We start from the raw sequence: 14,834 nt of genomic DNA, 5'->3' as shown, positions 1-14,834 counted from the left end.
AGTGGGAGAAAAGAGAACCCAGAAATGGGTAATGTGTTCCTTTTAAAGTTATATTAGATTTGGATTGCTAAAATTTTATCTATCTCCATTAATTCATGAGATTACCAGATAAGCTTTTTAAAAAAATTATATTTATTTATTTGGCAGACAGAGATCACAAGTAGGCAGAGAGGCAGACAAAAAGATTGGGGGGGGAGGCAGGCTCCCCGCCAAGCAGAGAGCCTGATGTGGGGTTCGATCCCAGGACCCCTAGATCATGACTGAGCCGAAGGCAGTGGCTTACTTAACCCACTGAGCCACCCAGGCGCCCATCTCTCTCTCATTCTTTCTCTCAAATAAATAAATAAAATCTTAAAAAAAAAAAATCACTGATCTGCTGCTATCTGTTTCTATTATCTTTGCCTGTTCTGGACATTTCATACAAATAGAGGTCTCCACCATGTACCCTTCCATGATTGCTTCATTCGTGGAGTGTGTTCAAGGCTCATCCATGTTGAAGTAGGTATCGGTGCTTCGTTCCTTATATTAAAAAATATTTTATTTACTTACTTGAGAGGGAGAGCGAGCATGAGTGGAGCGGGGCGAAGAGAAGAGGGAGAGGGAGAAGCAGGCTCCCCGCTGAGCAGGGAGCCCAACACGGGGCTCCATCCCCGACCCTGAGATCATGACCTGCACCAAAGACAGTTGCTTTATCAACTGAGCCACCCAGGCGCCCCTACTTTGTTATTTTTTATGGCAGGCTAATACTCCTCTGCGTGGATACACCACGTTCTCTCCACCCATCCCTCCGTAATGGTAATACTGCTTGGATACTGTGTACATGTTTCTCCCTAGACCCTGTTTTCCTTTCTAGGGAGTATTCCTAGGCCTGAAATTGATGGGTCATAGGAGTAAGGCAGTGGTTAACCTTTTGAGGGATTGCCAGACTGTTTCCAAAGCAGTTGAAACATTAGCGGGCGTGCGTGGGCGCGTACAAACACACACACACACACGCACACACACGCACGCACACACACACACCTCACCAATCAGCAGGGGTCCAGTTGCCCAACATCCCCACCAACACTGTGCTCTGCTGATTCCAGCCATCCTGGTGGGTGTGAAGTGATTGCTCGCTGGGCTTTGGACTTGGGGTTCCCCGATGACCAGTGATGATACGCATCATTCCTTGTGCTTGTTGGTCGTTTGTGTATCTGCTTAAGACACGTCTATCTGGGCCCTCTACCCATCTTACTATGGGGAAACATTTCTTTTTCTCATTGAGCCCTAGCATGAGAATTTAGAAAGACAAATGGTTGTTTTCCTGAACTGCCCAGACGCCGACTCCTTACACATTTCCAGCCTGGCTTTTGAGCCAGACCAGATTTGTTTTTCCCTTAGATTTGCATTTTAGTATTCATGGGAAGAGAACACCAGCAAGCTTCGAAACAGGTTTCCTCTGCTCTCGGCTGGCCATGACAGGGGAAGGCAAAGAAAGGTAACATTGCATAGGATCATTTGGAGAAATGGTACATAAAAGGTATCAGTTGATTCTTGACTTTTAAGACCAAATCTGTGGGAGCTGTGGAGCCTCGGTGGCGAGAGCCCCAGGCAGAGACAGGGACTAGATGAATGGCACTGAGAGTCGATCTTTGACTCAATTAGGCTGAATCAATCTTGTCATTGAGTTCCCAAGGAAATTCAATTATAGGTCAAGTGTAGGAAGCGCAGTAATTGTGGCTTAAGCAGCAGAAATGATAGGTGATCGATAGCAGCCTGGGGATGAGTTTGACTTCAAAGCCCCTGACTCTCTCCTGGACAGGAAAGGCAGAAGAGTGGAGAGCCGTCCGCCGCTGCAAAACCAGCTGCGGAGAGGTTTGCCCCAAGCCCAGGGGCCACAACACACAGGGGACGCTGACAATGACCTGAGTCCGGAGACTTATAGGGCGGCAGGTGGCCAGAACCCGTCCCCGCCCAGGCAGGGGTGGGAGGAGGAGGCTGCAGGAGGTGGGTTCTGCGGGGAGACCGGGGAGACCGAGGAGCACCTCCCTAGGAACCCCTTTGCCCTGCCCAAGGAAGTAGGAAATTCTCGGAGACTCCTGCTTCCCCTAGCGAGAATGCAAAAGGAGCTTTGTGTCTGCAGACAAATCCAAGAGCTGGAAACAGGTGGATAATTCCACCCCATCAGAGCCCAAAAAAGAAAAGAAAAGAAAACAAAACAAAACAAAAATCCAAACTTCATGTAACAGCAACAACAAAAAAAATCAGAGCAATATCGCACCGTAATTTTGCAGGCTTATTTACCACCAGAAGTAGCAAGGGAAACTGTACACAAGATAGCTCTGTACTATTTTTTACTACTCTAGGTGAATCTACACGTGCCTCCAAATAAAAAATGTAATTAACAAATGGTAAAGTCAAAAGACGTGCAACGAGCCGTGGTAAATATTTGCCGCTCATATCACAGACCAAGTGCTGGCTTGAATGTTCAAAGAGCTTCTAGACATTGAGAAGAAAAAGGCCACTCCATCCCATAGGGGGGGAAAAAGTGAGCAAAAGACACGAAGAGGTACTTTCCCCAAAAGGGTAAAATAAATCTTTTAAGTTCATGGAAAGAAGCTCCATCGTCCTCATAAGAGAAATTCTAATGAAAACTGTAGCGAGACACCATTTTCCCCTACCCAACAGTTGGGCAAGAATCCCTCATCCAAAGGGGACTCTGCCTTTGACCCAGCATGTGCACAAGACAGAGACCCGTGCGTGACAATGAGATGTGACAGTCTCACAGCAAAAGGCTGGAAACAAAGAATCTGATAATGGCAACAAATTGTCCTCTAATGGGAACTGGTGGGTACATTATGAAGCAGGTACATAATGGGACTACATAGCCTAGGAGTGGGCAGAGAGAAGAAAAGGGTCTCCATGTACTGACTTAGAGGTACTGGTTTATCGCTAAGTGAAGAAAACAACATTCCACAAAAAGGGCTTGCTGCTTCCTAGGGATAAAGGGCGATCAGCATACATATTTGTAAACAGAGGGGAGAAAAAGGTCTCTAGGGGTGGGAGGGAGGGGAAACGTGAGGCAGGCAAGGGAGAAAGCCTGGCTTCCTGGTGATGCCTTTTTATACGGTTGTGATTTTTCACTCTATACCAGAAAAGGTCCCCACGACTTAGAGATGTCAGCAGGGGAGGATAGAATGGGACTTGTCACGCCATCTTTGGGACGACGGACATGAGCAGGAGCTCAGGGTTCCACGGACGGGACAGCAGAGCCTGACAATGCTGGGGAAGGACGCCAGCCTAACACTATTTTTACTTCCTGCACAGGTGAAAGAAACTAAGGTCAAGAGAGGAGAAATCACTTGACTTAGTGAAGAGGGTGAGAGAAATTAAGCTCTGCGACCCAGATCGCTCTGTTTCTGGGGGAAGGATCTCCAGCAGGAGGTCCTTTTCCTGAAGAAGAAGCAGCAGAAACTGGGGCAAGAATACAGATCGCCTTTTGTATTAACGGCCGTCCAGGAAAAAACAAACAACAACAACAACAACAACAAACCCACACCCTCCGGACAACAGGTCACCCGTTGCTGCCTGGGGTGCAGTTTCCCCATAGGATTTAGTCCAGCATCAAGGTCGCTTAGGATGGGCAGGGCCAGAGGGGGACCTTGGAGGAATGACCGTGCACTTGAGGCGACTGACAATGGGACTGGGGAAGCCTTGGAGTGAGAGAGGAGAGTTCACCCACTCGCAGGAGAAATGGGGCTGAGACCACTCCTCCAGGAAGGAAGGGAAAGAAGTGGATGGCCCAGGCAACTGGGATCCCACATTTTAAATCACTTTAGCCACTTTTTTTTTTTTTAAAGATTTTATTCATTTATTTGACAGACAGAGATCACAAGCAGGCAGAGAGGCAGGCAGAGAGAGAGGAGGAAGCAGGCTCCCTGCTGAGCAGAGAGCCTGATGCGGGGCTCGATCCCAAGACTCTGAGATCATGACCTGAGCCGAAGGCAGCGGCTTAACCCACTGAGCCACCCAGGCGCCCCTAGACACTTTTTAAAAAAAGATTTTATTTATTTATTTGACAGAGAGAGAGATCACAAGTAGGCAGATAGGCAGGCAGAGAGAGAGAGGAGGAAGCAGGCTCCCCACTGAGAAGAGAGCCCGATGCAGGACCCTGGGATCATGACCTGAGCCGAAAGCAGAGGCTTTAACCCACTGAGCTACCCAGGTGCCCCAACTTTAGTCACTTTTTAATGGAAATAGTCCCCAAACCCTTTCCTTAAAAAGCAGAGCCTACTGGACATAATCTAACTTCCCCAATGATTTAGGGACATCGTTAGAAATAAATGACCCTGCATGGTGGTGACCCAAGACGGCCCCCAGGGACTCCTGCTGTCTGAGTGTGGGTCACCCTTGGTTCAACACTGCAGTGGCGCGGTGATTCGTTACGGGAGGTCAGACTTACCTGTGAGGTTTAGAAATGGTCCCTCGAACTCCTGATGAGCTTGCTCGCTAGACGGATGAAGGCGTGCAAAGTTCCAAGGAACTTTCTCTTGGGCATTGATCTCCACAATCCCGGAAATGAAAGGGAGAGCGTTGGGGTGGGTCTCACCGGGCCAGCCTTGCCCTCCAGCCAGTCCTGGTTGTAGCTGCAAGCCTCAGGGTCACTGCCAAAGGTCAGCTCTGTGCTGAAGCAACCCAGAGCCAAGACAGTTAAACAGGTTTGTAAGCGAATGGGGAAAAGAGAGTACGTGGAGTTCAAGGACTCTTCCCAGCCAGGCAGAGATCTTTCAAGGGTAATTAAGGAATGAGACAGGGCACCTGGGTGGTTAGTGGGTTCAGCCTCTGTCTCTTGGTTTCAGCTCCGGTCATGAACCCGAGGTGGTGAGATCGAGCCCTGGGTTTGGCTCCACGATCAGCACGGTATCTGCCGGAGATTTTTCTCTCTCTCCCTCCCCCGGATCGCCCTCTCTCTTTCTCTCTCAAATAAATCAATAAATACATACATTCTTTAAAAGAAAAGAAATGGGATGAGCGAAAAGGACCTTCACGGTGAGGCCAAACAAAGGTTTTCCTGCAGCACCCTTGGGATGTGGGTGGGCTCAGGAGCTCCTGCTGTTTCATCAGCCCTGGGGGACCCTGAGCAAGTCTGCTTCATTTGCCGAGGTTTGGAGAACGAGGAAATCTTGCTTCAAACTGCTGGCAGTCCTAAATAAGGACCTTGGAAAGGGCCTGTGTCCCTGGGCCCCACCCTGGAGGGGTTTTACCTCCTGAGCAGGTAAAACTATCAGGGGACCAAGGACAGATGCTTCTGGGACTCGTTGGCATCGAAGCCCCCAAACACTGGGGTTCCCGATCTGTGGTGAGTCCCCACGGGGGCTACGGTTCACTTGCAAGGACTTGGGAACTCAGCTGATGGGACGAAAGGGAACCTTCAGATGCAAATCGGAAAGTGTGAACAGGCTTCGTGGGTGGTGGTGGTCTGGTCTCCCCGACACCAGCGGGCCCTGGGGCCGCTGTGTCTGCCCGGAGACAGCTTCCCCCGTCTGGTGCACTCACACCAAACGCGCGTAAATCTCTCCTTCTGCCAATACTGGTCACGCTAATTGGGGACCCATAAACTCGCCTGCGCCCACACAGGTGGTTAATTCGACAGAGCGTGGAAGAGCACAGCGTCCTGCCCGTTAGCAGTTAGAGCCCCTGTGTCCACGGCTTGTCCCTATGACAGCCACATACATAGGCTTGGGTTGTGGCAAAAGCGCCACCACCAGTGCGCCCTGGGATTTGGGGCCACAGAATTTCCATTTGAGAGACAACCACTAGGTTGCTGTAGGAGGCTCACTGAAACGGCCCCCATGACTAAAGGATAGAGAAGAATCTTGAACCAGAATGCCTGCAGGGCCTCGGGCGATGCCGGATAAGCAGCCCAATGTGGGTCACCCTGCCAGCGCCTGGCAGACTTCCACGACAAAACAGAAACGGTTTATGCTGGAACATGCTGCCAGGGGGATGCCAGGAGGGCCTCCGGAGCCAGTGACCTCTTCTCCCCCAGGGCCAATTCCAGAGCCAACCGAAGGGGTGCTGATCTTATGGTGGGGCCCTCGGAACAGCTCTCCGTGGGCCAGTCACGAGCTTCCTAGTTCATGGATGGGAGTTCCAAGATGAACACGCAACACCGCTTAGAAGACCACTACCCCTCTCTGACTGAAGCAGGGACAGGTGACAGCTCAGGAGGCTGAGGGGCGTGTGGGTTGACCTACTGTTTGAGTTCTTACCCACTCAAGGGTGCCGGCGGATGGCCTGGGCGTAGGGTCCCGCATAGGACCAAGAGGAGACTGGATGATGGAAGGGTACCCCTGCGCAGCATGGCTCCGTGAAAATCACTGAGAATTTAAGGGGAGCATTAAAGCAGGACACGCCAGTGCCCACCCCAAGAGCCCCCTTCCAGCGTGGGTCGGTGACGGCGAGGTGCCCGGGCATATCCTGGTGGGCTTGCTCGAAGAGACCACCTGTGTCCGTAAAGCGAATGGGCACAGGTGTATGTCCTGCGGCAAAGCGGGGCTTGCTGAGTCAGGCCATCTTGTCCTCGCCCTGGGAAGCGCCGGGTACCAGCCGGAAGCCTTTTCTCTGGCAGCAAGAGGCAGGGACTGCAGGTGGCCACCAGTGGGCCCTAGAAGGAGCACGCTTTACACACTCCATGGAGATGCCAATGCCCGACATGCTATGGGAGGATGAAAACAGGAAGCACCGCACCGCTCTGTGGTTCTGGGCCATAGTTCCCATCCCAGGAACACATCTTCGTCTTCAGAGTAACGTCTGGGTAGGAATCAGAACACATGGTAGGAACATCTGTTGTCCAAAACAGGGAGACAAAGGCATAACGACCTGGCTTGCATGCCTTCCTGAACGTGGGGCCACATCCGTACAGGGGCGGCCACCACGTGGATCACTCCATGTTTCCAGGAGATCTGGGGAAAGAGGCTGACACAGTCATAGTTCTTTCCCATATTACTTACTTACTTTCTGACCTTTTTTTTTTTTAAGTCAGTTTTGTACCCAACATGGGGCTCGAACTCACAACCCCAGGATCAAGAGTCGTATGCTCCACCCACCGAGCCAGCCAGGTGCCCCTGCTTTCTTTCTTCCTACCTGATGCAGGTTCCCACGTTCCTACTGATCCCGGTTCCCAGGACCGGGTCTGCAACAGTGGGTACTGGAAGCAGCGGTGTGATTTCAGAGAAAGAAACCACACCTTTAAACCTTGTGTCAGAATTCCTAAGGGACTCACGCTGTGTCCTTCTTTTTACCTAAGATTTTATTTATTTATTTGAGAAAGAGAGTGAGCAAGCAAGAGGGAGAGAGAGCACAAGCTGGAGGGGGAGAGGCAGAGAGAGAAACAGACTCCTCCCTGCTAAGCAGGGAGCCTGATGCGGAATTTGATCCCAGGATTCTGGGATCATGACCTGAGCTGAAGGCAGATGCTTAACCCACTGAGCCACCCAGGCGCCCCGGCACTATGTGTTCACCTATTCGGGCGACATTGGGATTAACGGTGAGTACGGCGTGTTGCCCAAGGGTCCAGAGAGACCACTAGTTTGTACCCGGAGATCCCACCTAGGTGAACGGCAGGGACCAAGGGGGAGGCGTTTGCCAGAACATGGCTGCCGAGGACACTCTGGGCCAGCGCAGTGGCCAACCTTGATGTCCCCTCCAAAGGCAGCGACGTTCCCGTCTAAACGGGGAAGAGGAGGAAAGTTAGCTGAGAGTCAGTGAGAGAAATCCAATATTGCATCGATGCTTTTTTTTTTTTTTAAGATTTTTATTTATTTATTTGATAGACAGAGATCACAAGCAGGCAGAGAGGCAGGGAAAGAGAGAGGAGGAAGCAGGCTCCCCGCTGAGCAGAGAGCCTGATGCGGGGCTCGATCCCAGGACTCTGGGATCATGGCCTGAGCCAAAGGCAGAGGCTTTAACCCACTGAGCCACCCAAGTGCCCCTCTATCGTTGCCTTGAGAGAGGCTCAGAGCAAGGGATGATTTTGCCTCTTGGGATAGTGACCAGGATGCCACGGAGCCAGATGTTGCCTAGACCAGTCCTGTTTCTGGAACCTAACAGCGTTAAAGCCTGCAGGCCCGACCGGCATCTCTTGGAGAGGAACTGCTTGCAATGATGGGCAGAACTGACGGCTCATGACCAAGAGGACCTTATCAATGGGCCAGTTATTGTCTGGCTCTGGTGTTTCAGTTCATGTCTGCTAACCCCGTCACTACGATTCAACCACTTCCCGTGAACAGGTCTAATGATAATACTGACCCTAATACTCACATGCATTGAGAAAACCGGCATGAGGAAGAGCCCGGTTTAGCTAACCATTGGCTGGTTTCGGTGACACCGAGCTGGAAGCCCAGGCCCCAGGGAGACAGTCATGGAGAAGGACAGAGGTCCTCACCCAAGAGCCCAGCCGGCCTTACGGGGAGCCGCAGAGCCCCCAAAGGCAACCCACAGATCATAAAATCACACACGGCTGCTTGTACTCAAGGGACAAGTCGCTAAATGTCGGGGCAGTTTATTACCAAGTAACCAAGAGACAAAACACGTGAAATTTCCAGTTCCGGAAGCTTCCAGGATTCTGCCTCTTTGATGTGTGACCCCGACAGCCCTTGGGTCGAGCTGTCTCCTCTCTGCCGGGTCAAGCAGCGGTGTCTACCATCTCCCCGGTTTCCAGAATGCCAGCGTCTCTCATCCCCTCCCCCATCCTTCTTGCCCTTCTGATTCCTTTAGGGTTATTTCTGTGGGGCTTTGGGTTGGAGCAGAGATAAGCAGATGACCGATCTGTGGGTTCGTTGTTTCTCCTGAATTCGTCCCTCATGCACGGACCTTCCCCTCCACTTGTTTTTTTATCCACGGGCTTCTCTGCTCAGAGGGTCCTCCCAGCCTCCACAACACCAGCGCTGGGAGGTTGGGGACCAGTGTCCTCCTCCCTGCCAGCAGTTTAGTGAGGAGCGTGCTGATTGTTCCTCCCATCCCCGGTGGACATCCCAGAGCACAGTCCTCATTCCAGAGACTTCGACACGCCCCCCCACCCACTGCCCTGGCCCTGCCATGGGTCTGTCCATCACTCTGGCCCCTTGGTTCCCCGGCCTCCTCAAGTCATGCGGAGAACCTGCTTCAGCCCTGCCCTCCCAGGATCCAACTCCGGGGGACCCATCCCCTCTCCCTGCACCGCCCCAGCTCGAAGTCTCGGTTCAGCCCTACCTGCCCGTCACCAAGGCCCGGGAGTCTCTCCTCCGGTCTGAAGCTGATCCTGCCAGCTGTGTTCGCACCCCTCACCCCTACCTCTGCCTGAGACCCTCCATTTCCGGCATCTTCCACAGGTTTTCTGGGGACCGCCCAGCACGCATTCACCCAGCTCCCAGGAGCAGAGCCCGGACTTGTCTGCAGACCCTTCCACTCTCTGTCCCTGTCCTCTGGGTTGGGCTGGCCCTACCCTGAGTCCCCTGTGACCCAGGGTCTCCCAGTCTATCCCGCTGTCGGGGACTGAGCTGGGCTCAGGAGCAGACTCCTGACCAAGGTCAGGCCCATCAGGCCCAGAGACACAATTTGTGGACTTGTGTTAACACTGTCGGGCGAGTGGGGTCTTTGCGAGTGGGAGGCTGGGGGGACCAGAGCCGCTGCAGCCACTTTGCCACTGAGAGGAGAGCCTTGGGGACAATTAAGCCCATCCCTGAGGAGAGCCAAGTCTGACACAGGACACAGGTTGTCTGTGCCTAAATCTAGCCGTGCCTGAAATGAGCCCAATCTCTCAAGCTTTCAGTAACACGAGCCCCTCCAGGCTTTCCGACAGCCCGTTTGGGGTCCTGGCCCTCGCTGCATCTGCCAGGGGAATCATATTCAAACGCGGCCCAAGACAAACACAAAGAACAATTCCCCTAAAAATCTGCAGACGTGGCCGGCAGCGCCCCCTGGTGGCAAACATCGGTTTTTTTCCAGCCCTACCAAGAGTCTTGTTAGTCGGAGTCTCTCTGGGTTACTTTACGACAGATTTCCTAGTTCACACAATCTGTATTTTCAGCTGTTTATAATTTGGATTACGGTCCTTTCCCAACACACTTTGTAGTTCAGATATATAATCCGGAACAAAACGCGCTCGTGGGGCTTTCCCAAAATCACGAAGTGAATTTAGAACGTGCCAGATCACTAGGGATCCGTTCTTGAAACTATCGGAAAAGAGGAAAATAAGGAGGAGAGGAGAAAAACAGAAAACTGGAGGTGGTCGAAGCTAAAATCCGGTCGAGTGTGACCTCACTGGCTTCTGGTTTCCAAGACGAGACCCTGCGTTCACCTCTCCGTTCCCAGCGCCCCCCTGCACATCCCCCAACGTTGAGCTCACGGTCTCGGAGTGGGGCCTGCATGCTCAGGCAAGGGGGACTGTGAGCTGTGCTGGTGCCTAGTGGCCCAGCACGCTGTCCTTCCTCCCTCACTAAGCCGGCCAGGGACTTGCCAAGGCCTCCGCCCAAGCGGCTGGGAGAGGTTATTACCCAGACAGGTTAAGGGTACAGCCATGGGAGGGGAGGCTGGGGAGAAAGGGGCCCTGCCCGCCTTGGCTGCACGGAGTTGGGGGGAGAGTAAGCCCCAGGTACCCTTGGGTCTGATCCACTCCAGCACCTTCAGTCCTGGTCTTACCCTTGGGGGGCCTGGTGGCTGGTCCTGTCCCTGCTGGGACAGGTGCCATTGCCTCATCTCTGATCACACAGCACCGAGGGCTGACAGCCCTCCACTCTGCGAACCGAGGGGACGGGGCCAGATGGAAGAAGCAAGAAATGATTTTGGTAAACACCCAGGCTGCTCACACCAGCCTGCGCGCCTTCTCTGCGTCTACTACCAACCGCATGAGGAGAGGACAGAGGGTCCCCTCCTGAGCAAGGGCAGTCCGTGTCCTGAGAAAGGGGGATCGGGAAGGACAAGCTGGAAAGGAATGTCCCCCAGTGGAATGGAGGGAAAACAAATGTGCTTAAGATAGTCACATGAGCACCCTGGGGCACCTGGGTGGGTCAGTGGGTTAAAGCCTCTGCCTTCAGCTCAGGTCATGATCCCGGGGTCCTGGAATCAAGCCCCGCATCGGGCTCTCTCTGCTCAGCGGGAATCCTGCTTCCTCCTCTCTCTCTCTCTCTCTGCCTGCTTCTCTACTAGTTGTGATCTCTATCTCTCAAATAAATAAATAAATTCTTAAAAAAAAAAAAAGATAGTCACATGAGCACCTCGAAAATGTTAACGACAGCACGCTGTATTCGTAAAAACGAACCTGGTTTTGTGGAACACACACAATGAGATATTATTCAGCCGTAAGAGGGAATAAAATTTCCATATACTCTATCCCATGCATAGACCCTAAAAATGCTGTAGCAGGTGAAGTAAGCCAGAGTGGAAGGATAGATTCCACCCGTGTGAGACCCTTAAAATAACCGAGTGTTTAGAGACACAAAGTAGAATGACACTGACCAGGCACTATAGGGAGGGGAGGAGGGGAAGTAATTGCTTCATGGGCACAGAGTTATGTTGGGGGAGGTGGAAGAGTTGGGGGTGTAGATATTCTAGATGATGTTTACACGATGTTCTTCATGTCAGTGACCTGTACACCTTTTTTTTTTTTTTTTAATGTAGGCGCCACACCCAAAGCGGGTTTCGAATTCACAACCCCGAGATCAAGAATCACACACTCCACTGACTGAGCCAGCCAGGTGTCCCTGAACTGCATTTAACCATTTAACCTAAAAATGGTTAAAATAGTAAGTTTTAGGTTAAATGTATTTTACTACAATAAAAAGCCTCGCCCCCTCCCCAAACCAACCGGTTGTAGAAAAAGGAGCAGAAAAAAAGGATTCTTAGAAATGCAGAACCTAGGGGCACCTGGCTGGCTCAGTCATTGGGTGTCTGCCTTCAGCTCAGATCATGATCCCAGAGTCCTGGGGTCGAGACCCACATTGGGCTCTCTGCTCAGCGGGGAGCCCGCTTCCCCCTCTTTCTCTCTGCCTGCCTCTCTGCTTACTTGTAATCTCTCTCTGTCGAATAAATAAATAAAATCTTTTTAAAAAAACAAAACAAAACCAAAAACCTCGTGATTTACAAGGCCAGCCGAGGAACTCACGTACAACATTTTTGAGGACCCTCCTTGGGTTTATAATCAACCCATCCTTAGCAAGTCCTCCTTCCAGACAAGTCTGTGGTTCCGATATAAAAAAAATCAGGTCTACCAAGGCCAAGGCATAGGGCTCATTCTGTTCTGCAAAGAAGGCATCTCTTACACCGCCCCCCAAGACTGAGAAGCCAGGCTGAGGGTCCCTACCAGGAAAGAGGGAAACATAGGGGCAGCCCCTAAGAGACAGACCTTAGCTTTTCACCCTGAGGAGGCAAAGCCCAATTCTTGAGGTGCTGGAGGATACGGAAAGGGGGAAAGAAAGGAAAGAAAGGTGTGTGGAGGAACTCGGGCCCATGTTCTTCTTTCCCCTTCCTGATTTGAAATTGCGGGGTTCTGGCATGCTGGAACCATCCAGAAGGGTGTGGGGGAGCTTGTGGACATGCACTGGGGACATGGTTCAAACCAGGTCCACCAGGGATGGGAGCAGGAACACAGAAGAGATGGGGGGAGGAGGAGGGGGGCAGAGAAAAGCCTCAGATTGTGTGTGATGGGGGAGATCGGGGCGTGGAGATGGAGGGAATGCCAACTGGCTGAGAAGCCCTCAAGCCAGTCGAGACCTGGGGTTGAAGAGAGGAGGCCTTGATGGCCGCGGGCACAGAGAGCCTGGCATGGCCCAGGCTGGGTGGGACTTACTGGTGACCTTGACCTAGCCATGACAAAGAAAGGAAGAAAGGATCGTCAGACACGGAATGCCTCTGTCGCGCTTCTGAATGTGCGCGGAGATTTACAGCCCTGCTGCATCAACACAGGGCAGAATTTAGAACACAATAAATGGTGAACATGACAAACAAGAAATAATGGTGGGAAAAGGAAACCAGAACATGTGGTTAAGTCTTAACTGCTGGTCCTAAATGTTTGAGAAGGAATCCCAAAGATAGAAAAGATACAATGTGAAAACGTAGATTTAAAAATCTGGAGCTGAATTTCTAGAAATTTGAGGCTCGCCAGCTTTCGGGTTGGCCGTGGGTGAGTGGGAAGGAAGAAGAGGGGTATTTAGCTGCAGGGAACGAAATCACTGTTTAGAAGAGCTCTCCGTACCCCGTGTTCACGGCAGTGTCATTCACAATAACCAGGATGAATGGACCGAAATCTGACGCACACAGTCCACACTCCACACTCAGACACACATGTGTGTGTGCAACAAAATATAGCTATAAAAAAGAAGGAAATCCTGCCATTTGTGACAACAAGGACATTGAGGACCCTGAGGGCATTACGCTGCGTGAAATAAGTGAGACAGAGAAAGACAAAATAAGGTATGATCTTGTTTATGTGTAGAATCTAAAAAAACAAAACAAAACAAAACAAAACAAAACCCAGAGTTACAGATACAGAGAATCAATGGGTTGTTGCTGGGAAAGGGAATGGAGGCGGGGGGTGGGGGTAGACAAAACGGGTGAATATGGTCAAAAGATACAAACTTCCAGATGTAAGAAAAGTAAGTCCCACAGGGGACGCCTGGGTGGCTCAGTGGTGATTGTCTTTGGCTCAGGTCGTGATCTCAGGGTCCTGGGATGGAGTCCCAAATCTGGGCTCCCTGCTCAGCGGGGAGCCTGCTTCTCCCTTTGCCTGCTCCTTCCCCCACTTGTTCTCTCTCTCTAAGAAACAAATAAATAAAATCTTAAAAAAAAAAGTAAACCCCATGGATGAGAATACAGCATAGTAACTATAGTTAATACCGTGTTGTATATGTGCAGAACTCTATGGCGTAGATCTTAAAATTTCACATCATAAGAAAAAAATTTTTTTGAAGGATTTTTCTTTTATTTAAAATTTTTTTAGTACACTTTTTACCCAACATGGGACTCGAACTCACAGCCCGGTGATCAATAGTCATGTGCTCTTCCTTCCGACTGAGTCAGCCGGGAGCCCCAGGAAAAAGATGTTTTTGACAATGTGTGGTGATGGATGTTAACTAAGCTTATCATGATGACCATTTCACCACATGGGCAGATATAAAATCATTATGTTGTATACCCAAAAGGAATACAATGTTATATGTCAGTTATACATCAGTTACAAAACACACACTCAAGCCAAACCAAACTCATCTAGAGTGAACGAAACAAGTGGTTGCCTGTGGCAGGGGCTGGGAAAAGGGCTGACTGCAAGTGGTCACAAGAGAAACTTTGAGGTGATTTGAAAATGTTGCATTTCTTTCTTTCTTTTTTAAATTTATTTGAGAGAGAGAGAGCACAAGTAAGGGGAGGGCAGGCAGAGGGAGAGGGAGAAGCAGGCTCCCCACTGAGCAAGGACCCCAACGTGGGACTTGATCCCAGGACCCTGGGATCACAACCTGAGCCAAAGCCAGACTCCTAACCAACTGAGCCACCCAGGCGCCCCTTCCTTCTGATTTTCTTAAGTGTACTTTCTTTCCTTTAGCTAACTTTATTATAAAAACACAGTGCAGGGGCACCTGGGTGGTTCAGTGCGTTAAGCCTCTGCCTTCAGCTCAGGTCATGATCTCAGGGTCCTGGGATCGAGCCCGACATTGGGCTCTCTGCTCAGCAGAGCCTTGCTTCCTCCTCTCTCTCTGCCTACTTGTGACTTCTCTCTGTCAAATAAATAAATATTTAAAAAAAAAAACACATACAGAAAACGTATATCATACACAATATGACTTCACCGATGTTTTTGGTAAGACTTCCAGTTGACAACAGGC

The sequence above is a fragment of the Mustela nigripes genome, chromosome 16, assembly GCF_022355385.1.
Source record: "Mustela nigripes isolate SB6536 chromosome 16, MUSNIG.SB6536, whole genome shotgun sequence".
NCBI lineage: Eukaryota > Metazoa > Chordata > Mammalia > Carnivora > Mustelidae > Mustela > Mustela nigripes.
This window is presented reverse-complemented; position numbering follows the sequence as displayed.